The sequence below is a fragment of the Momordica charantia genome (assembly GCF_013281855.1).
Source record: "Momordica charantia cultivar OHB3-1 chromosome 7 unlocalized genomic scaffold, Mcharantia_2.0 BLBB01000007.1, whole genome shotgun sequence".
Lineage (NCBI taxonomy): Eukaryota > Viridiplantae > Streptophyta > Magnoliopsida > Cucurbitales > Cucurbitaceae > Momordica > Momordica charantia.
In genome coordinates, this window is record NW_028275165.1 from 7,580,749 (window position 1) to 7,604,762 (window position 24,014).

The 24,014-nt window shown below is 42.6% G+C and overlaps 1 long non-coding RNA gene across 1 annotated transcript; it reads right to left on the bottom strand.

The window, feature by feature from the left end:
- Window positions 1–1,011: 1,011 nt before the first annotated feature.
- Window positions 1,012–3,172, bottom strand: LOC148210245 (uncharacterized). The gene is made up of 2 exons (XR_015792162.1): window positions 2,458–3,172; window positions 1,012–1,325 (listed from the first exon to the last, which is right to left on the bottom strand). It is a non-coding gene; the product is annotated as an uncharacterized LOC148210245 (long non-coding RNA).
- Between the last annotated feature and the right edge of the window lie 20,842 nt (window positions 3,173–24,014).

Consider the following 24,014-nt stretch of genomic DNA (forward strand, 5'->3'; position numbering starts at 1 on the left):
ATATTTCTAGAAATATATATTTTTCTTTATATTTCTGTACATTTGAGACGTCTAGTCTACATACATATTTAAAACATAATTTTGTAGAGTTTGGGTTTGACTTTAACTTTAATATAACAGATTTATTCCGCTATAGACGGCTCAGGTGGGGAGAATCAATTTCCAATTTCATTATGTGGGCCCACGTTCTCCATTTTGTCGTCATTCAGTCAAGTATCCACCAACTAAATTCTCTGATGTATTATCAAATCACATGAAATCAAATCCTCTCACAATGTGGGTTCAGTCTCTCATTTTCGTTTCTGGTTTCAATTTTATTAAGAAATACAGAGTCTATTGGTTTACGTTTCTATTTCTTATTCTTGTTTCTTCATTTTTAATAAAAGAATTCATTTTATAGTCTCAAAATCTATGAATTCAAGTATGATAAAACAATATTTTTATTTATATTTTGGAACAAATTGGAAATGGGAACAAGAAAGAAAAAACTTGTTTTAGTTGTTTCGAAAATTTCTATACAATTTTTGGAATGTTCCCAAAAATTGAGAAACAAGAAACATAGTTAGTTGCAAAATGCATACATTTATTAAGAAAATTAGAAACCAGAAACAAGAAATAGAAACGTTACCAAACGAGCCCACATTTAACATTATCAAAATAAGGTTTCACATTTTTTTAGAAACATTCTCAAAATTATAAGAAATTTTGGAAAAAAAAAAGGTTTAGTATTTATTGTTCTCATTTCCAATTTTTTCCAAAACGTAAATAAAAATATAGTTTTATCATTCTTGAATCTACAAGTGTTGGAGACATGAAATTCTATTTTTCTTCACTAAAAATAAGAAAATAGAAACAAGACATGGAAACTGTAACGCCCCAGAACATTTTACGCTATTCTAGGTAACGTTATTCAATTCCCCTGTCAATTATTATTCTCTAAATTCGAGATCAACGACTCCGTGTGAAATATATATATAAAATAACGCCACATCTCTGTTCAACACTTCAGAATTAAAACAAAAATAAAACATCAATTCTATAAACTTTCATCCATGCGTCCCCCGTGGACAACATCACATGGCAACATCCATTATTCCAACTAAACAATCTCAATGAACGGAAGAAAATAAAAGAAACACTTATTCCGAGTCAAGTTAAACAATAGGTGGGAACCCCATCAATCAAATGGAACGAATAATTTATTGCCAAAACAATCATGCAAGACCATCTAAACCTAGACTAAGCGAAAATCTCTACGCAGCCTATGGTCCTCTCTCGTCATGTCTCCCCCACGTCATCGCCGTGGTCGCCAACAAAATCTCCGCCTGAAAACAACAATTGCAGGGGGGGGGGGGGGGGGGTGAGTATATAAAATATACTCCGTAAGTAGCCCTCACCAATCACACACAAACATCATGCTCAGAAACCATAAAGAAAACATACATTGTCATGCTCTATCATTACAGTATACGAACGACCATATACATGCTCTGTAACTACATTAAACATTCAACCATAAGCATGCTCTATAAGGCCCGATGCTAACCACAATCATATACAAATCAACTACAGTCCACGTGGCACCCTAGCACTTCAAGCAACTCTATGTTCATTTCAGCTATTCAAGATTTCCAAGACCATTCTGTTGGTAGTGTCGGCCCCTGACCATTTTTACCCAGAGCCCCGACACTAGAACATCGACCCTCGATCATTTATACCCGAGGCCTCGATGTCTTAACAAACTATTGGCCCTTGACTATTTTTACCCAAGACCCCAATAGTTCTCCTTTCGAAAGACTCCTCGCATCGACCCTCGACCATTTATACCCGAGGCCTCGACGCTCATCTTTGTCCAATATTGGCGTACCGACCCTCGACCATTTACACCCGAGGCATCGATACCCAATTAGTGACGTATCAGCCCCCGACCATTTATACCCGAGGCCCTGACACTCACCCATTCACTTCATAACTTCCAAAACTCCACATATCATTTCTAGCCTCCAACCAAGATTCCAGTACCAATTCCCTAATAAAACCAACCACCACAACGTCCATCCACAACACAACCACTAGTATGATTTCAATGCATCACGGATCTCAAAAAAACACAAAGTTTGACAACAACCAACCTGCTCACAACATAGAGCACACAAAAGCTTCAACAAACAACCCTATGACATGCTCCACATAACATGCTTTTCACAACATAACAAATCCTAATCAGTTCCAACCATACAATATCAGTAAATTCCTAAAGTTGCAGACAACAACCATGGATACCAGTCATATACATATCCAATATATAAAATAACAGCAAGTTACAATAACAGCATCGACCTCACAAACCTGTCCAACCATTAAAATAATAAGAGAAACATGTTAATAACGTAAAATCAGCAAGAACGATTTCTATTAGCACACATCAACGCACACACCCGCCCCCGTGCTACTTACAACAAATGTCCTAAAGCTCCTAAGTTCGTTGAACACTTCTAACTCTCACTGAAACAACTTGGGTTTGAAATGGGTAGACGCCGAGAGGTTTCGGGCTCCCAAATTCGAGTTTGAAAAGCGTTAGGCTGGCTGTCTTGGCACAAAGAGCGATGGGTAACGCCGATTTGAGTCCGAATAAGAGTGGGTCAACGTCAAAACGTGTTGAAACGAAGAAATTGTCTTGAACTGCTGCTGCTCGGGGTGCTGGCTGTGGGGTTCGAGGTCGCCGGTGGGGAAAACGCACCGCTGGTCGTTGGAGAACGCCGTGTTTTGTACCTGCCACGCTGGAACTGTCCAACACGAGCTGCCGGAGAACTGAAATCGTGGATCTGAGGGCTGCCACCGATTCAAAGATGCGTTGATGCTGGTGGGATCATGGGATGATGTCGTTGAGCGTCGAAGACTTGTCGGGACGGAGAGAACGCCGCGACTTTCACCGCCGAAGCTGGGTGGAGTCGCGCCGCCGTCGTGCTGTTTGTGGAGGAACGTCGCGCTGCCGTGGTTCGTCGCCGGAGAAACTCGATGCCGATCGGAGAAGAAGAAGAAGAAGAGAGAGTGGGTGGGGGTGGCTGGTCGATTTCAACAAGAGGAGGGAATGGGGGTTGGCTACGGCTAAAGGTAGGGGAAGAAGAAGAAAGGAAAAGAAAAGAAAAGAAATAAAAGAAATAAAACAAAATGTTTTTTTTTCCTTTTAATTTGTTTTAAAACCCTAAACCCAATCCCCAAATCTTAAATGAAGCCCAAATAAGTAACACAAAACTCCAAATCAACAAGCCCAAAATTTCACTTTAGAAATCAAATAAACCCACAACCATCCAAAATAATATAATTAACTTAAACTCTAAAAGCCAAGAATAATAATCCACTAAGTAGAAATTTGGAGTCCCAAAACCATGGATTTAAGATTTAAATAAACGTCTCCTACACTGATCGAGAACTTAAGTTATCCTAATCCAATATAATTAAACTAAATTCTAATTTACCCGACATCAGAACTCCAAAATTATAAAATCCAAGAATTAAAATTATCAGCTTCGGAAAAATCCAGAGGTACCAATGATAGCTTGAAATAAACATACCTGAGAACGCGGGGCGTTACAGAAACATTACCAAACAGGCACTTAGTGTGCACAATAAACTAAAATACTTTACAAGGTGTTTACAGCGACTTATGGTCGTAGGCCACAAGACCTTCAGACGAGCAGTCCGACCGAAAAACAAGAGAACCTGAAACCAAACGAACTCAATGTCGGTGCGGTGTCCTGCCTAAGATACTCCGACGATCAAGTTAGTAATCGGAATAGAAATAGGAAAAAGACACCGAATATGCGAGTGACAGATTTTTCACTTACTCGGGCAGCTGACAAGAGAGGACGACGGTTAGTGGTGGCGGGGACGCACCATGCTCTACGGGGAGCATTGGAAAAAGTAATTCTGACAGTCGCAAGGTGGCACGTTGTTCAATTCCTCACAACTAAAGTAAAATTAGTGCAAGTATACACTAAATAATCCGTTGTAGAATAAAAACAAGGTCGTATCCATAGGGATTACAGTTTTACTCGAAATATTAAATTATAATACCAAAAAGTAAATTTTAAAATAAAATATTAAAGTTGTATGGGTGTTGTAAATGAAATCAACATAAACAGCAAATTGGAAAACACAAAAATATTCTGCGATTCGGCTCTTGAGTATCCGAAAACGGAAAACATACTGAAAATGCGAAATGTGATGTGAAATGAAGGTGAGGGAGAATCACTCAAATGCTCTCATTCACTCTAGATATGCTCTAGTAAATTCAAAATGCTGAATGCCCAAACAGACATGCCTCTCGTCCGAGATACCCAAACATGTTTAACCCCAACTCCCGTTGTAGACTAAACAAGCAATACATACAATTTATAGGCACGAAAGGGTGAGTCTCATCCTTGAGTACTCACCATTCTACTTCAAAGAGAGAAATCTTATGCAAATAGAGGCAAACACGCAACATAAGGACTTTCCCAAGCCTCAAGTGAGCCTAACAAACTAATAATTTTGGCAAACAAAATTAGCACGATGAAAGAATAAAAATACCTCTATTAAATCATCATAAATATATATGAGTTACTAAAATATAAACAAACAAAAGCTACAGTGAGTTCATCCCCCCGAAGGTGGGGTTTAGTTCATAACAAAAGAAAAGAGAAGAGTGGGTAGAAAAGAAATGTAGCCCATTGAGTAAAGAAGTTTCGGCAGCAGTGAAGATTCCCCCAGCTCAGTGAGACGCAAGGATCAGCTTCTTCTTCGTCGGCTTCTCCTCGAAATGGGTGAGAAATGTTCTCTAATTTCGTTGCCCAAATGGATTTGCTGTTCTAGGGCTCTCTGTGGCGACTGGGCACTGTTCTGCTATTTATATTGCGTCCTTAAAAATTAGGGCACCACAATGAGTCTGTACGGACATGATAAAACTGGTGCAAATAAATTACTCTGCAGTCACACACTCTAGAGCATCATGAACGGCTTTTGGCTCCACCATAAATGCATCTTCCTGCCATGCTTCAGCAACAATTTCATAGTCTTGGAAGCATTTGCCTTGCCATCAACAAATTCTCCAATTCGTATAAAAAAACATCCATAATTAAATATAATGCATTCAAAATGAGTGAATTGAGAATTATAATAACTCAGGGACCTAACTAAATGATATCTTCTATTTTCGATGGTCTTTTAATAAGGACTCTCACATTTACACACCAAAATAGCTGAAATTATACCACAAACACTCTCTTATGGAGAGTTATCACACCTCGAAACTTGAATCCTTGCTTGTCCTCAAGCAAGATTAAATCCAACATCCCGGAAATATGAAAAGCATTTGCATCTAATGAACATACATCTTGCATCAAGCACTGCTTTCTACTTTCACACCTACTGCCAGCATATATTCTAGCCTATGAATCTATTTTCGCTAAAAACATTTACAAGAGACCAGCTAAATTCTCGTTCTAACTCTAGCAAAGACTCTTTCCTACATCTCTAGCATCATCCTACTTTCCTTTTCAAAAACATCAACTCACCTAAAGATGCACTTTTCAAAGTCTCTTTCACTCCCCTACACCACCACCCTTTTATTACCATCCTAACTCCTCAACTATGAGCTACTAGCCCTTCCTAGTCCTACAGCCTCTTTAAAGATTTTTTTTTGTTTTTGTTTTTATTTTTGTTTTTTTAAATGACTGAATTATAGAACTACAAAGATTCATAGTTATACATTACAAGTTTATCTGTACAAAAATAAAGCAAGTGCACACACCCCCAAACTTAGAATGAAGCATTGTCCCCAATGTGACTGAAAGCAGGATATAGAATGCTCCCGCATACCCCCAAACTTAGAACTAAGAAAAATGGATTTACATAAGGGGCATTTTTCGCAAGTCAGATATAGATGGTGTAAAGGGACATCAAAAAGGGTGTGAAATAGAAGGATTGACTCTATGGTGATACTAAGGTAGTAGTTGGCTTGGATAGTAAGTTATTGAAGCCTATCAACTAAATGTTCTCTGTTTTGGAATTATACTCACAGGATGCTGATGGGGCCTTTGTACTGGAACCTAAGCTAGAGCAGGAACAAAAACAGTCACTACCCACAAGAGGATGCTCTAGCAATTAAAAAGCTAAATTCAAGACTAAACATCTAGTGGCAGCATTATTACTTAAGAAAGCAGGGCAAGAATAAGATGCACAAAATAGCATATGCAAGAACAATCATATTTCAATTCATTTAAGCACTCAAAATATAATTTAGGGTAGGGGTTGACACATTTAACTACAAAAATCTAAATATGAATGCATGGAAAAGTAAATTGCAAAAATTAAAATAAATGAAAATAAACGACATAAAGTAAAAACCTAAATTTAAAATATCATGGGGGTAGGGGTTATCAAAATGAGCAAAAGGGAAAGATACTTACTCTTGCATGACAATCATGTCAATCTCCTTCCTCTTCTTTCTCATCCAACGAATCGCTGATCTTCCTCTTTTTATCCATCATCTTTTTCCCTCTCTTTGCCGCTGGGGGATGCTCGTTTTTTCCTTTGCTGCATGATGATTCTAGCTCTCTTTTCGATTTCCTCGTCCTTGATGCACGACCTTTTAGAGTAGGCTTGATGTCGGGTGGCTCTTCTATTAGTAAGTTTGGTGGCTTTTCCTCTACAATAATGTGCACTTTATCTCCACCAGTAAAACCTTCTTGAGCTCCAGCATCCCTGCTACAGTATGCTCCAGCATAGCTCTTCCACTGCTACCCGGATGCTCCAACATAGCATCTGAGCTCAACGTCTCTATTAATGTTTCATCTAGAATTTTCAACACAGAGCACTCTTCAGCTTCTACTGGGTACTTCCTGGAGTCACACACTGAGAATTTGATCTCCTGGTCTTGCACACGCATGGTGACCTCTCCTTTGTGTACGTCCACTAATGCTTTTCTCGTGGCTAGGAATGGTCTTCCAAGGATAATTGGTACTTCTGTATCTGTATCATAGTCATGGATTCAGAAATCAGTAGGAAATATAAACTTATCTACCTGTACCAATACATCTTCAATCTTCTCTTCTGGATAAGTGATGGAACGGTCTGCCAGTTGAAGAGTTATAGTGGTAGGCCTAGCTTCTCCCATGCCTAGCTTATTGTAAACGGATAAAGGCATTAATTTGATGCTCGCTCCCAAGTCATATAGTGCTTGTCCAATTTTCTGACCTTCAATAGCTACTGGAATTGTGAAACTTCGAGGATCTTTCATTTGCTCCGGTATTTTACTGGTCAAAATTGTTACTACACTCATTGGTTAAGCAGACTGTTTCAAACTCTTCCAACCTACGCATCTTAGTGAGCACATCCTTCAAAAACTTCACATATGTAGGCACCTGCTCTAAGGCTTCCACCAACAAGAAAAGACGACGGTTAGTGGTTGTGGGGACGCACCATGCTCTACGGGGAGCATCGGAAGCGTACTTCCAATAGTCGCGAGGTGGCACCTTGTTCGGTTTCTCACAACTAAAGGAAAATTAGTGCAAGTATACACTAAATAATTCGTTTAGTATAAAACAAGGTCGTCTAGGGATTACAGTTTTACTTGAAATAGTAAATTAGAATACCAAAAAGTAAATTTTAAAATAAAATATTAAAGTTGTATGGGTGTTGTAAAGGAAATCAACAGAAACAGTAAATTGGCAAACACAGAAATATTCTGTGATTCGACTCTGGAGCATCTGAAAACGGAAAATAGACTGAAAATACTAAATGTGATGCGAAATGAAGGTAAATCGAGGAGGTATCACTCCAATGCTCTCACTCACGTCTAAATATGCTCTAGTAAATTCAAAATACTGAATGCCCAAACAGACATGCCTCTCTTTCGAGATACCCAAACATGTTTAACCCCAACTTCCATTGTAGACTAAACAAGCAATACATACAGTTTATAGGCACGAAAAGGTAAGTCTCATCCCTGAGTACTCACCATTCTACTTCAAAGGGAGAAATCTTATGCAAATAGAGGTAAACACGCAACATAAGGACTTTCTCAAGCCTCAAGTGAGCGTAACAAACTAATAATTTTGGCCAAACAAAATTAGCACGATGAAAGAATAAAAATACCTCTATTAAATCATCATAAATATATATGAGTTGCTAAAACATAAATAAACAAAATCTACAACGAGTTTATCCCCCACCCCCCCCCCCCCCCGAAGGTGGGGTTTAGTTCATAACAAAAGAAAAAAGAATAGTGGGTAGAAGAGAAATGTAGCCGATTAGGTAAGGAAACTTCAGTAGTAGTGAACATTCTCCCAGCTCAATGAGACGTAAGAATCGGCTTCTTCGTCGGCTTCTCCTCAAAATGAGTGAGGAATGTTCTCTAATTCGTTGTCCAAATGGATTTTCTATTTTAGGGCTCTCTGTGGCGGCTAGGCACTATTCTACTATTTATATCGCGTCCTTAAAAATTAGGGCACCACCAGGAGGCCGTAGGACACAGTAAAACTGGTGCAAATAAATTACTGTGGAGTCACACGCTCTAGAGCATCCTGAGCGGCTTCCGGCTCCAGCGTAAATGCATCTTCCTGCCATGCTTCAGCAACAATTTCACAGCCTTGGAAGCACTTGCCTTGCCCTCAACAAATTCTCCAATTCGTATACAAAACATCAATAATTAAGTATAATTCATTCAAAATGAGGGAATTGAGAATTATAATAGCTCAGGGACGTAACTAAGTGATATCTTCTATTTTCCATGCTCTTTTGATAAGGACTCTCACATTTACACACCAAAATAGCCCAAATTATACCACAAAACACTCTTTTATGGAGAGTTATCACACCTCCTCCTACGACTAGAGATTGTCACCTGTAGTTGCGAGGTTTGCCTATTGTACCGGTGGTGTGCGCCTCCTACTACGGTTACATACGGTGTCCAGCTGTCCGTAGTCCATCATTCTTTCACGAGCAGACATGTGTCTTGCTCGGCACTACCACGCTTTAGAGGCAGACACGCATCTTGCTAGGGGTTTTTCCCCCAATTGTCAGCCTTCTTTTGGGGCCACGCCATTTTTCCACTAGTGGGCTGGCCCGGAAGCATTAGAGAAAAGTAGGACGTGCGTACCTATTCAAATCTGAAGGTGGGACCCATATAATCGACAGTTGCGACGATTAGTTGTCATCACGTACGGCTGCCTTTATGGCATGATACATGCCCATTGCTGTTTCATAGGTGGTCACGATTCTCAACACTATTGGGATTCGGAACGATGGCTCAGAGATCTTTAACTCGTGATGATTACTCCTTATCGCTTTTCTGCACTCTTTACATTCTTTAAGGCCAATTGTCCCATTTAGCTTCCATGGCTAATCATCCGGTCATGAATCACGTTTCGTCGCATGTCACAGAGCAAGATCTTCCAGAGCTCCGATCTATGTACAAAATCCCCGACTATATTCTTATGCGCCTTCCGACGGAGGAGGAAATGATAGACAATCCTCCACCTGGGTGGGTAAGTTTTTACTCACATATGTTCTGGAACGGGGTCAGATTTTATATTTCTCTATTTACCCAGTATTTCTTGACATATTGAAGCCATATTGATTACGCTTGTTTACATGCGTACAAAGAAGGTTTTAGATGCTGTTTTTACTATGTTTTAGCTTTGTTTCGGACTTTTTCTCGGTCGTTTGAGTTCCAATTCATGCAAAATTCATATATGATGATTTGTGGTTGGCTTATATTGTATTTATGACATTTTAGGACCATTTGGGAGTGCAAATTAATCAAAAGAAGCAAAAAGACTAAAAAAACACCTCAGGAGGCGCCAGGCGCCTGGGAAGGCTGCAGAAAAACTGGTTTTCTTCCAACTTTGCCCTTAATGAAACGCGTCTTCCAGTGCGTTTTGGTGGTTCCAACCGATGCATACGTGTAGAAGAAGTGTTCCACTATCAGTTTGAGCACGATTTAGTCAGTCAAAGGAGTTGGAAATGGGTGATTCACCATCGTTTTAGGACCTACCTAACCAATTCTGCACAGCTATAAATTCCAGCAGCTTCTCGACCAAATTCATCAAGTCTTGCTTCATTCTCTTGATCATTTTTAGTATTTCTTTGTTGCTTTCTAAGTACATTTGAGTTGCTTTCATTAGTTGCTTTTAGCTTTTAAATCCCGAGCACTTTACATTCCTTTATTGAGCTTTGTTTTGTTTCCGTTGTTACTTAGTTATTTTCTACCTATTCAAATATATAAAAATCCAGCACTTTGCTTATCTTTCCTTTGCCTTTACTTTATTTTAGTTAAGAGAATTGTGTTTTTGGAGGAAAGAGCACGTGACACTCCCCCTTGCTTGAAAGAGAAGGGCGAAGCTCTCAATCCCGAGAAAAACTCTCCGTTAGTTAACTTTTGTTTTTCACACATGCATTCCAATTTCAACCATTTTACTTGCTGTATTTTCTTCAATATGTCTTTCTAAATTCCCGTCTCTAGCCCGGTTATGGATAGTTAGCCTTTTATTTCTAAAAAGGGTTGCTAAGAAGTAGTGTTTTTGCTTTTCATTCATTGCTCAACATGTTTTCCCAAAAAGTTAGGATTTAGAGAAGGCCACTGTAAGTCTTAACAAGTCAATACTGAAAAGGTTGCTTATTTGCATTGTTGAGTGGTTAAACCGAGGAGAGAAGCGCCTTAGACATAAGGGTTCCGGTTAAGTAGCCTAGACATAGGACCTTAACCCGAGGTTGCGACTATTTTCATCCTAAAACTAAGATATCTCTCATAATAGACATATTAGGGAATGTCTTAGGACTTTGAACTTGCTTTGACATAAGTCAAGTGAAAAGCGTAGTCGTTGGTTCCTTAAGTAAAATGCATATCGTCCTTAGCATATCCTTGATTCTTTGTTGGCTAACTTGAAGTAATTTGGGCTAGGTTTTACCATTATAAGACCAAATCCCAAATCCAAAACCATTATTTGTGACCACTTCCTATTTTACAAAAATCACTCATTTCAACGTTCACTATTCATTAAAACTTTAGAGTTTGGAAATTATCTAGAAATCCTTGAGGATCGATACTTTGATACTCCATCCATTTTATATTACTCTGACAGGTGTGCGCTTGCATCTATAGAATTGTTACCACGCTTAGTGCGTGCGTTCAGCATAAACCCCCAGTCACATATGACGGATCTAAGGACCCTAAAGATTACGTTCAGGTCTTTGAAGGCCTCATGAACTTTCAAGTGGCAACAGATGCTATCAAGTGCCGCGCCTTCCAGATTGCCCTAACTGACAGCGCACGTTTATGGTTGAGGAAAGAGTTCATTAGTCAATTCTCTTCTCGGCATTATGATAGAAAGACAGCAACTCACCTCGTCACCATTAGACAGAAGGAAGGCGAGATGCTTAGAGAGTACGTCACAAGGTTCCAAGAGGAGCAGCTAAAAGTCGCGCACTGCTCCAATGATTCGGCCATGTGTTACTTCCTCACCGGCCTGGCCGATGAGACCCTTACTGTGAAGCTTGGAGAGGAGGCTTCAGCCACATTAGCCGAAGTATTGCAAAAGGCAAAGAAAGTTATCGACGGACAAGAACTCCTCCAGACCAAGACTGGCCGACCTGAAAAGCAGGTCTGTAACGCCCCGCGTTACTCAGGTTAGGTTACCCTCGAGTCTCGGGGCCTCTTTTCTTAGAAATTTTTTTTATTTATTTAATTTAATTGTTCCATTTCATTTTATTTCGAGCTGCTGCAGTAAATATTATGAGTTTTGACGTGTACGTACGTATCTAATTATTGTTTAACGAGGAGTTTGCTTTCTCTGGCAATTATCCTGGGTCGTTGGGCCCAAATTAAGTATCTGGGTAAGTGGGTCTTTCTTGTTTTAAAACAAGAGGGAAATAAAGGGAAAACCCTAGCCCAAGTGGGTCCCTTCTTTTTAAAAACAAAAGAAAAGTAAAGAGAAAACCCTAGCCCCAAACCCGTCCTATTCGTGAAACACCTCCCCCTCCCCGTTTTACTTTTTCGTTATTTCTTCTACCGACACCTCATCCCTCCCTGAAGCGCTCAACGGACGACGACCTCCGATGCAGCGGCTCACCTTCTCCGGTTGACAGAAGCAGACGGCGCGGCAGGCAGCAGTGGCGTGCGACTCCGGGCAGCAGCGGTGCGCGGCGTCAGGCAGCAACGGACGCGCGGATTCCGGCAGCAGCAGGCGTGCGGGGCGTTAGGCAGCAGCAAGTGGCGGCGGCGTGCGTGGGTGCTGTCTTCGGGGTGCTTTCCGGCGGCGCAGCCCTTCCCTCGCGAGCGGGTTCGGTCTCCCTTGGTGGTCGAAAGTCGTGGCGCGGGTCCTTACTGCACACAGTGTCGTTGGTATCGATTTGGTGAGTTTTTTTCTAATAAAAATAGTTCGGACAGTAGCAGTTTTCGATTTCGGCGCCTACCCATAACCATTAGAGGCTCGATATACGCAACCCACATTTATTCGAGTTAGGCCTGAGTTACCCGCACCTAGACGAAGTCGATTTTCGCGGTAATGGACATTGCAAGATCTCTTATAATGAATTTCGATGGCTGGAAATTTTGTATTAATTATTTCGTTTGTCTATTGATGATTAGGTGGTGAATTGACGCAAGATATAGGAGCATAGCAGTGTGTAAGTAGCACCAGGGGGCGAGTGCGTGCGTTATTTAGTGTTAACGGAGTAGTTTTGTGTTGATTTTTAGTTAAAATAATTTATTTCATGCATGTAGGAATTGTTAGACTTGGTTTTGAGGGCTTTTAGTGATTGTGTCGAGTTTCGTGTTACTATTTTTATTGTTAGACATTATAAAAATGCATGGCTTATTATCGTTGGAGGGGACTGGTCTTTTCTAATTATTGTGGTTGGGAGTAATTGGCCTATGACGTTTGTGAACAGGTCGAAGCTGAAATACACGTGGTGATAGTCTGCTATATACTTTTTTTTTTATCGTTTTGTCTTTTTGTTGGAAGCTGTTGTGTTAGTGTTTTGTTTGGTATAATGAAAAGCATGCTGGTAAATTGTGCTGTGAATTGAAATGTGGAAGACGTGCTTATAGGTTGTCTTGGGAGGATTAGTGGAAATTGTCAAGAGTGATGTGATGGGTTAGTGGTTCGTTAACCTGTGGGTCGTCTGAAGAGAAATTGCATACTAGTCGCTTGTTTACGCAAAGCCTTGAGTGGATGCCTTGGGGATAAATAGCAAGGCCGAACCTCAGGTTTCTGTATAGGAGTATTGGGGTCTTGGGGATAAATGTCAAGAACCAATACGTCGGGTAGTCATCGGTACCTTGGGGATAAATGTCAAAGACTGGTGCACAGTTCAAGGCCTTGGGGATAAATGGCAAGGCCGAACGTCAAGTTTCTGTAGAGAAGTATTGGGGTCTTGGGGATAAATGTCAAGGGCCAATACAACTCGAAGAGTTAGACTTGGAGGACTAACGTAAAGTGATGCTTATGAGTAACAGTTCAAGACCTTGGGGATAAATGGCAAGGTCGAACACCAAGCGTGGTAGAGGGAGGTCGGTATCTTGGGAATAAATGTCAAGAGCCGTTACGCCTCGAAGAGTTAGACCTGGAGTACCAACATAGGGGGTAGAACGAGTGTTAGCTCAAGTAGGGCAGGGGCTAGTGAGTCGTGTGGTTGGAGTCCTGGAAATCCCGGCGTTAGGCTGCTTGTATGGTAAGGTTAATCTACTGTTATTATCCCTGGCTGCCTATCTGTTGTTTCTGCTATTGTTTTGATGTGGTTATGATTACGAGTATGCCGTTGTGTTTAGTTAGGGAGGGCTACTTACGGAGTATGTTATGTACTCACCCCCCCCCCCTCTACCTTATTTCTTTCAGCTGTGAATAGGGCCGAACGTGGTAATGACGTGGAGGAGGTTTGACCGAGGAGGGATCACTAGCTGTGTTGGTTAGGGTAGTGGATAATGTCGTGCATTGCCAGCAGCGTTAACATCTTATTGCTAGGGGAAAAACCAGACATTGGGTTAACTCGCGGGACATTTTCTTTTTCGATTCCCGCATCTTAGGTGGATTATTGTTTTGCGGATATTATTACTATTCGAATTACTGGTGTATTCTGGATTACTAGACAAAACGATTATTTCCTTTTGATTGGATTCCTAGCCACTGAGGCGGGCATTATTTTCTTTTGGACATTACATTATTGCGTACCTCCATATTTCAGGTGGCATTAGGAGGACATTACATTTTACGTTACCTTAAATAGAAGGGTTTAGGAAGTATTATAGGACCGTTACCTCGTTAAACGTATCAAAAATTCGGGTCTTTACAAGGTCGACCAGAAAAATCCCAGCCGAGAGAAGAGGAAGGCAGAGTTCAAGTCTAGGGACAAAGGGTCATCCTCCTTCAGCGGCCGAGCTGAGTATCGAAGGTCGGATAGCGGCCCCAACCGGAGCCGACCTTATGAGCGATATACCCCGACCACCATCCCAATCTTCGAAATCCTTACAAACATTGAGGAGACTGGGATGGAAAAGCTACTCAAAGAAGCTCCGAGGGGACCCAGGAAAGCGCAGCAAGGATAAGTATTGTCGGTTTCATCGCGACCATGGCCACAATACATCAAATTGCTGGGAACTGAAGCGCCAGATTGAAGACCTTATTCAAGATGGCTACTTCAAAAAATTCGTTGGCAAACCGAGTTCCAACTTGGCGGAGAAAAAAGAAGAGAGGAAGCGTTCGAGAACGCCCCCTCGCCGAGATGACCGACCTGCGGTCATCAACACTATTTTCGGACGCCCAAGTGGCGGCCAATCTGGAAATAAAAGAAAAGAACTAGCTCGCGAAGCCAGGCGCGAGGTATGCATCATTAGGGAGCAGAGACCGACCTGCTCCATTACCTTTGATGATACCGACCTAGAGGGGGTCCACTTGCCCCATAATGACGCACTGGTGATCGCCCCTCTTATCGATCACGTCCTGGTCAGAAGAGTATTGGTAGATGAAGGTACATCTGCCAACATCTTGTCCCTTCCAACATATCTCGCTCTTGGGTGGACCAGGTCGCAGCTGAAAAGGAGTCTGACGCCCTTGGTTGGATTCTCTGGAGAGTCGGTCTCCCCAGAAGTGTGTATTGACTTGCCGGTCGCGAACGGACAAGATAGTACACAAGTAACGCAGATGGCCGAGTTCATGGTGGTCGACGGTAGGTCAGCCTACAACGCCATCTTTGGGAGACCCATCATCCACTCATTCCGGGTCGTTCCTTCAATGCTTCATCAAGTCTTCAAATACTCAACTCCCAATGGAGTGGACACGGTCCGAGGGGAGCAGAAGACTTCAAGGGAGTGTTATGCCTCCACGCTTAAAGGGTCGTCAGTATGCGCCCTGAAAGAACAAATAATTCGGGACAAGCTGCAAGAGTCTGAGGCCGACCTACCTAGAGAAGCCAAAAGGCAGTTCTCCGCACTAACAGAGGAGCTCGAGCTTGTTCCCTTGCTTAGCCCTGAAAAACAAGCATAGGAACCAAGCTGGGGGCCACTGATAGGGAGGAGCTGATCAACTTCCTCAGGTCCAACTCGGACGTCTTCGCATGGTCTCACGAGGACATGCCAGGCATCGACCCAAAGATCATGGTGCATCGCCTCAACATAGACCCATCATTCCGACCTGTAAAGCAAAAAAGAAGACCTGTAAATAAGGAGAGGAGTGATTTAATTGTTAAGGAAGTTAACAAGCTATTAAAAGCTGAATATATATGAGAAATTATGTATCCCGAGTGGCTCTCTAATGTTGTATTAGTAAAAAAATCCAACGGGAAGTGGAGAATGTTCATGGACGTCACAAATTTAAACAAGGCATGCCCAAAAGATTGCTTCCCCCTGCCGAGGATCGACAGCTCGTGGACGCAACGGCCAGGCACGAGCTACTCAACTTCATGGATGCCTACTCCGGATACAACCAAATCAAATTGCACTTGTCAGACCAAGATCATACCGCGTTCATAACAGACCAAGATCTGTACTGCTACAAGGTGATGCCCTTTGGCCTAAAGAATGCGGGTGCGACCTACCAGAGGATGGTGAACAAAATGTTCGCCAAGCAGATCGGTCGGAATATGGAAGTATATGTGGACGACATGCTTGTCAAGAGCAAGCAGTCAAAGTCGCATCTTTCCGATCTGACCGAAGCCTTTGGAGTACTGCGCAAGTACCAAATGAAGCTCAATCTGACCAAGTGTGCCTTTGGAGTCTCCTCGGGAAAGTTTCTTGGTTTTATGGTAAACAAGCGTGGGATCGAAGCCAACCCAGAGAAGATAAAGGCCGTGCTCGAGATGGAAGCGCCCAAAACTCTGAAACAGCTTCAGTGCCTCAATGGAAGGATTGCCGCTCTGAACAGATTTGTCTCAAGGTCAACGGATAAGTGCCTCCCTTTCTTCAAGGTCTTGAGAAAGAAAGGGCCTTTCGAATGGACGACGGAGTGCGAGCAAGCGTTAGAATAGTTAAAGAACTACCTCTGCTCGGCACCCTTGCTCGCCAAGCCGCTCCCAGGAGACAAACTCTACTTATACCTGGCGGTGTCCGACAGCGCCGTCAGCTCGGCCCTAGTCAAGCAGGAAAGAGTACGACAAAGTCCTATTTATTACACAAGTAAAGCCATGACCGAGGCCGAGACCAGATACCCCCAAATGGAGAAGCTGGCCCTCGCTTTAGTCACCTCGGCCCGAAGACTTAGGTCGTACTTCCAAGTGCACACCGACGTAGTACTTACCAACTTGCCCCTGAAGAACATCTTCCATAAGCCAGAAACATCAGGGCGCTTGATGAAGTGGGCAATGGAGTTGAGTGAATATGACATCCAGTTCGAGCCCAGAACCGCGTTGAAAGGACAAGCAGTAGCAGACTTCATCACGGAGCTCACCCCACCACCTCAGTCAGCCGAGTCATACCTCCCGTGGACGATCTACGTCGACGGGTCTTCCAGTGAGAGGGGGTGCGGAGAAGGAATCCTCTTGCTCGCACCTAGTGGCGCGCAGTTTGAGTATGCCCTGCGGTTCAACTTTCGGACCTCAAATAATGAGGCTGAGTACGAAGCATTTCTGGCAGGGCTACGCGTAGCCAAAGGATTCGGGGCCGTCCACGTCAAGGTCTTTAGTGACTCCCAGTTAATCGTAAATCAGATTAAGGAGGAGTATCAGGCAAAAGACCCCCGAATGGAAAAATATCTAAGTAAAGTCAGATCGCACCTCGCCCACTTCAAGACTTACGAAGTGAATCAAGTTCCAAGATCAGAAAATTCCAATGCAGATGCCTTAGCCAAATTAGCATCAGCATATGAGACCGACCTGGCCAGATCGGTCCCAGTCGAAATCTTGGACAATCCCTAAATCTTGGAGCCGGACGTGATGGAGGTTGACACTCCAGCACCCTCATGGATGGATCCAATCATGGAGTTCATCAAAGGAATTTCGCCGCAAGATTCGAAGGAGCAAAAGAAGATGGAGCGAAAAGTAGCTCATTTCATACTCCGAGACGGAGCATTATACCGACGTGGTTTCTCTCTACCTCTGCTCAAGTGTGTAACTCCTGAAGAAGGGAATTACATCCTTAGAGAAATTCATGAAGGAGTGTGTGGAAACCACTCTGGCGCCAGGTTGTTATCGGCCAAGGTGGTTCAACAAGGGTACTATTGGCCCACCGTCGAGCAGGATGCGAAGCAGTTTGTGAAGACTTGTGATGACTGTCAGCACTTCGCAAACATCATTCATCAGCCTCCCGAACTACTTACGCCCATCTCGGCCCCATGGCCATTCGCACAATGGGGAGTCGACATCATAGGTCATTTTCCCCTAGGCAAAGGACAGACCAAGTTCGCCGTTGTCGCTGTGGACTACTTCACCAAGTGGGCCGAGGCCGAGGCGCTCACCCACATTACAGAACCCAGAATCACGTCGTTCGTATGGACAAACATCGTATGCTACTTTGGTATACCGAATGCCATAGTGGCAGACAACGGGAAGCAATTCGACAATGCAAAGTTCAAGGACTTTTGCAGAAAGTTAGGCATAAGTCATCTCAGTTCATCCCCTGCGCATCCACAAGCAAATGGGCAGGTTGAAGCGATAAACAAAATTATAAAACGAGGACTCAAGCTGAGACTGGACTCTAGAAAGGGAAGATGGGTCGAGGAGCTACCTGAAGTATTATGGTCATATCGGACCACCCCAAGAGAGTCAACTGGCGAAACACCGTTCTTACTGGCCTTTGGCTCTGAAGCTGTTGTTCCAGTAGAGATCGGCATGCCAACAGACAGGGTAGAGCAGTACGAGCCAACAAGGAACGAGGAAGAGCTACTCCTTAACCTTGACTTATTAGAAGGGAAAAGGGAAATGGCTCAGCCGTGCTTAGCAGAGTATCAGAACAGAATGACCAGACATTACAACGCCCGAGTTCGACCTCGAAGCTTCCAAGTCGGACATTTGGTCTTAAGAAAGATTCAGAGTCATATGGGCACCCTTGACCCAAGTTGGGAGGGACCGTTCGAGGTTAAAGGAATAGTCCGACCTGGAACGTATATGCTGGCCGATCGGGAAGGAAGAGTGCTTGTGCATCCATGGAACGCGGAGCACCTGAAGCGTTATTACCCTTGAAATATCAAAATGGTCCTAAAATGGACTTGTAAAAATTTTCAAGGGGCAGAACTTTTAATAAACGGAGTTATTTAATTTCGTGACTCTGAGTTCGAACAGAAATTAAATGGGGGCCACGGACTCCCATAAGACTTAAAAACCGGTAAGTTAAAGGTGCGATGTTGAAGGTTCAAGAAATTCAATCCCCTAAACCCACGGGTTCAAGGTGCGATGTGAATATTAATTATGGACTCAAAATCCAACCCTTTGAACGTTTAAGTTAAAGGTGCGATGTGGAAAGTTCAAATTGTTTAATATTGTTTTTCGGACTTCCGAGTTCGAGGAGAAATATTAAAGACCAATAAAAGAAACTCTCAAATTCAAACCTTAAGTAAAAGGTGCGATGTGAAAATAGTTTATCCCACACTCAATCCTTTAAACTTACGAGTTAGAGGTGCGAGATGAAATTATTCATATATGAGTTCTGACTTACAAGAGCAAGTTTAAAAAGCTCAAAGAAAAAAAAAACAATAAAAGAACAAACGGAAGTGGAGAAATGGAAATTTCATTGATTAAAAGAGCAAAGCCAAAGCTTGTATACCTTGCAGCTCGGTCTAACGACTTACACAAAAATAAATAAATAAATATATAAATATATAAAAAATAAATAAATAAGAAGCTTCAGCTACTCCCGAGGTGGGAGAACAGTTCGCCTTGGGAGCCCAGAAGGTTTATATCCTGAGATCCACCCTGCTGCGAAGGGACCTCCTCCTGGGTGGTGCCGGCCTCGACCTGCTCTTGACTAGGAGCGTCTTCTTCCTCAAGATCGGAGTAGTCAAAGTCCAGCTCTCTAACGTACTTCTCCACTAAAGTGGGGGCCCGGAGTGCCGTTAGGCTCAGACGCCCATTTTTCTGCATACTTCTTCTTCAGCTGGCTAAGGTCGATCTGAAGATGAGGCATGTCGGCAGTAATGCCCTTCATCAGGAACTTGAAACCGGCATCACTGAAGTCTTTAGCAAACCCATCGAAGTCTGGGTGTTGCCTGAATACTTCCTCCAATAGAGCACCATTGGTGAGGCGTTCCTTCATATCTTTGAGCTCGGTCGTAAGGCGCCCAATTGAGGCATCCTTTTCCTCAAGGACTTGAGCAAGGTCGTCCTTCTCCTTCAGGAGCTGGAATTTCTCCTTCTCCAGCCCTTTGGTAATAGCATGGGCTGCTCGGAGGTAGGCCTTGTGTTTCTCACCCTCCTTCTTCAGAAGCTCAGCCTTGGCGTCCACCTCGGCCTTCAGGATACCCACCTCGGAACGAGCCTTCAGTAGCTCGCCCTTCATGGTGGTGGCAGCCTCTAAGGCAGTAGAAGAGTTCTCCTTCTCCTTTGCTACCAAGGCCTCCCTTCCATCCAGCTCGGCTTTGATCATAACCGCTGAATGAATGGAGGCGATGAACGCCTGTGAAAGTCAAAATACACGATGGTTAGACTGAACTATAAGTTAAGAAAATAAATAATAAAAGTAGACATAAAAGCAGGTCTTACCTCGGCAGCGTGGTCGATTGTCCTTTGCAGCACGGACCAAGGGTCACTTACGAACTTGGATGCTCTCCTAAGACAGCGATCCAAGCATGCGGCCGATATGCGAGACACCTGGTCCTTCACCCCGGAGCTTGACGGTTCCATCCTGAACTGCATTCTCACGTCGGATGTTCCCCCCATCCGAGCTTCGGGGTCATCCACCAAATCAGCATGGCTCGTGGGCAGGGTTCCACGAGCTCCGACCTCCGAGGAGGAGGTGGTCTTCTTCTTCTTTCTTCTCTTCCTCAAAGGAGACTCTCCCCTCACCTCGTTTAGGGGAGATACGTCCAGCGCCTCGGACTCCTCCCTTGGGCGCTTCTCTCCGGAGTGATCCCCAGATAAGTCCAGCTCGACCACAGGGGTGGGGACTTCAAAGGATGGCCCAGCGTTACCAGGGGCCTCAAAGCGTGGCACGATAGGGGTTACAGGTTCCGTACCCACAACGGACTTAAGGGCGTGAGCACGGCCCTTGGACTTGCGCTTCACACTGCCAGTGAACCCGCACACCATCGCTGCAAAACATTTAAAGCGAGATGTGAGAAATGGAAGTTGCTATATAAATTCAAAACGAGACCGAGCTCGACTTACCGAGTTCGGAGTTTGGCCTTGAAGCTTTGATTGGACGAACTAAAGGGTTGTAGTCCAATAGCCCCGACTCTAGGAGCAGCTTGTCAGTGACCAAGGTTCCGATCTTCTGGCCCCTTGGGAAGTGATCCTTGTAGTACTTGAGGGTGTCGGGTGGCTTGAGTGAGCTCGGGAATCGGTTTGATTGATACTGCACAAAGCAAGTGAAGGTTTGGGTTAGATGTGAGAGGCAAAACATTAAAAGGAAAAGAAGCAAGAAAGACCCCATACCTAAGTTCCCAAACCTAGTGGGAACATCAAAGAATGTACGACCTGACTCGTCCTTTACCAACCATTCCCCAGAGGCAAAGAACCACTTCCCTACCCATCCTTTGATGGAGGTCGGTCCCTTGACTATACCACCTGCGCCTTTCTTTGCGCACATATAGTACCGACCAGGCTTTTTAGCTATCCTTTTGGCTTCAAAGCATCCAAGAAGCTGCTCAACGTTTAGCAACTCGACCTCGTCCACGTCCCGAGCTCGTAACCAGAAAAGGATGGCCAGTGCAAAAATGACACCCCATCCGTTGGGGGCCACTTGAGCAGGAGCCAATCCAGTTCGGTTAAGGAACTCCTGGGCAAAAGGGTGAAGGGGAAGTCTGAGTCCGTACTCAAACATTTTCAAGTAAAGAGTGACCCATCCCTCTGGAGGATTGTCAGCTTTTTCCCCTTCCTCCGGAACCCTGAGGAGGATGTTGTTTGGAATTTTAAACCCCCTACGGAGGGGTCCGAGATAATGCTCGGGCATTTTAGAAGGGTATTCCAAACCCTGGCCCGAGGTGGAAGTGTCACTGTCCTCCCCATCGTCCGAAAACCTAAAGTTCTCTATCTCTTCCAGCTCGGACTCCAACCTAAGAGCTAAGTCCTCTCCAGAATCACTTGGTTTGGGGGGCGAACTACTTATGGTCCGACCTGCACTACCTAGGCTATCACTACTGGAGGGGGAAGACAAGAAAACTACCATATTTGAAAAGAAGAGTAAAAACAAGGGAAAGTGACTGACCTACAAAGGGTTCGAGCTGGTTTCAGATCGAACTCCAGAAATTCAGGGAATGTAAGGTTTGACCTGAAGTCTCAGAACTATTTATAGTTAATCGGAAAATCCTCTGCGCCGTACACGTGTAATAAACGAGTGGCTAGGATCACCTCGAGATTTGTAACGACGGAATACTCGAGTGCTCCGACAACCTGGCAGATCGAAACGTCTTCCGCAACGGTCATATTCTCCTTACAAATTAAAAGTCCCCACGTGTCCAGAATTGATTCGGATCAACTTCTCTACCAGGTCGAGATCGAACCTGACAGAGAGGGGCCAATGTTTGGGGGTAAAAATACCTTGGACACGTGGAGGACGCTTACTAGTGTTCAAGGATTAAATATCCCAGGTCCACCTCGGCCCTGCCGAAGAGGTCGGGTTCACCCATCCGGAACAGGCTAAGTATGCATGCCGAAGTCCGATCTGTTTGGGGTTCGATCTACTCGGAACCCGACAGGTCCGATATGAGAAAAAACATGTAACCGTCGGTCGTATGTATTGTCGGATCCACCACCTATAAATAGAGGGCTTCATTTCACGCTCAAGTATCGAATCTCATCTCGAACTAAATACCGAATCCAACCTACACTGACTTGAGCGTCGGAGAGTTTGCCCTTTTGTGCAGGTTCACTCTTAAGTTCAGGTCGAGCCGTGGGCCGGGTTCGAGCTTGATTCGTCAAGAGGAGCGTTGTGCAACTCTTTGCATAAACATATATGACTATGTTTCACTTTATAGCATGAGCTTAAGATGTATTTCTAAAAATATGACTAATTTTAAATTTTTTACGAATATAGTATAAATTTGATTTTTCTTAATATTTTATATTACATATAAATATGAACTCGATTTTAATTACATGTGTTTGCACGTGTTTTTTTTTAATGTTCTATAACTAATATTTGATAGTAAGATTTAAAAATTATTCAATAAAATATATTTTAAAGAAAAAATAAATAGAGTTGTGTTGTAAAATGATGAGCAACATGAGGCACCACGAGTACACGACCAACTGGAGAAAAACGTAAATGACAAAATAACAAATTACCAAAATTATATCCTTTTTGAAAATGGAATTTCCCACCAAAATTTTCCTCCAATTTTTACATCACTAATGAACCATGAATTGTTAATTTGTACTACCATGAAGTGTTACAATTGAACACTAATCATAGGTAGAAAATAGACGTATGGGATATTTGAGAATTAAGAACTTGGACATGGTTCAATTTGACACAGACACTAAACAAATGAAGATGTTGACACATGAATTAGAATTTATTAAGACATCTTTTTCTTTTTGACACCCAAGATATGATCTATTTTTTATAATGTTTATAATAGAGCGAAAACTGTACTAATAATCATTTTTTGAAATGGAGTAGAATAATGATTTTTTAAAAAGAAAAAAACAATTAAGATATTATTAAGTAAAAAATAAAATAATAATATAAATTGCTAAATACCAAATGATCTCTAATCTTTTTTTTAGTTCTCAATTTTGTCTTTAAAATTTTAAAATTCTTAATTTTACTCTTAATGTACTAAAAATTATCCATAGATCAATCGATACGAAAATCACTTAAAATTTGTTAGCAAAATGCTTATGTATCATTAAATTATTATTTTATTAACATATTTTGATACATGAACATGTCACAAAGAAAAAATGAACTTTGTTAGTGGGTTGATGAGCCAGACTTTTTTTAATACAACAAGTGGAGTGGGAAGATTCGAACTCGTGACCTTTTGATCGGAGATAAGTGTCAATTACTACTGAACTAAATTAATGTTGACAGACCGAATTTTTTGTGTCAAGTAGTTGTGACATGTTAATAAATTAAAAAAGTAATTAATATTTAATAGCATAAACTTTTTATTTACAATTTTAATATTTATTTTTACAAAGTAAACTAACAAATGTCAAACGGTATAACGAGAAGTAGTGTATATTAATTAAAAGACAAAGATGCCACTTGGGCTACAGTCCTTGACAAGATTTAAAAGTCAAATTGGTAAATTTGTAGACCAATGACACGTGGCTGATTGTTGGATGCCAAATTTTGCCCCTGCATCCGCCGGTTTGTGATGAAATTCAATTTTGGGAAAGGAAAGGGCAAGTTGGTCAATATCTGAAATCAAAGCAGCGTCATCCCC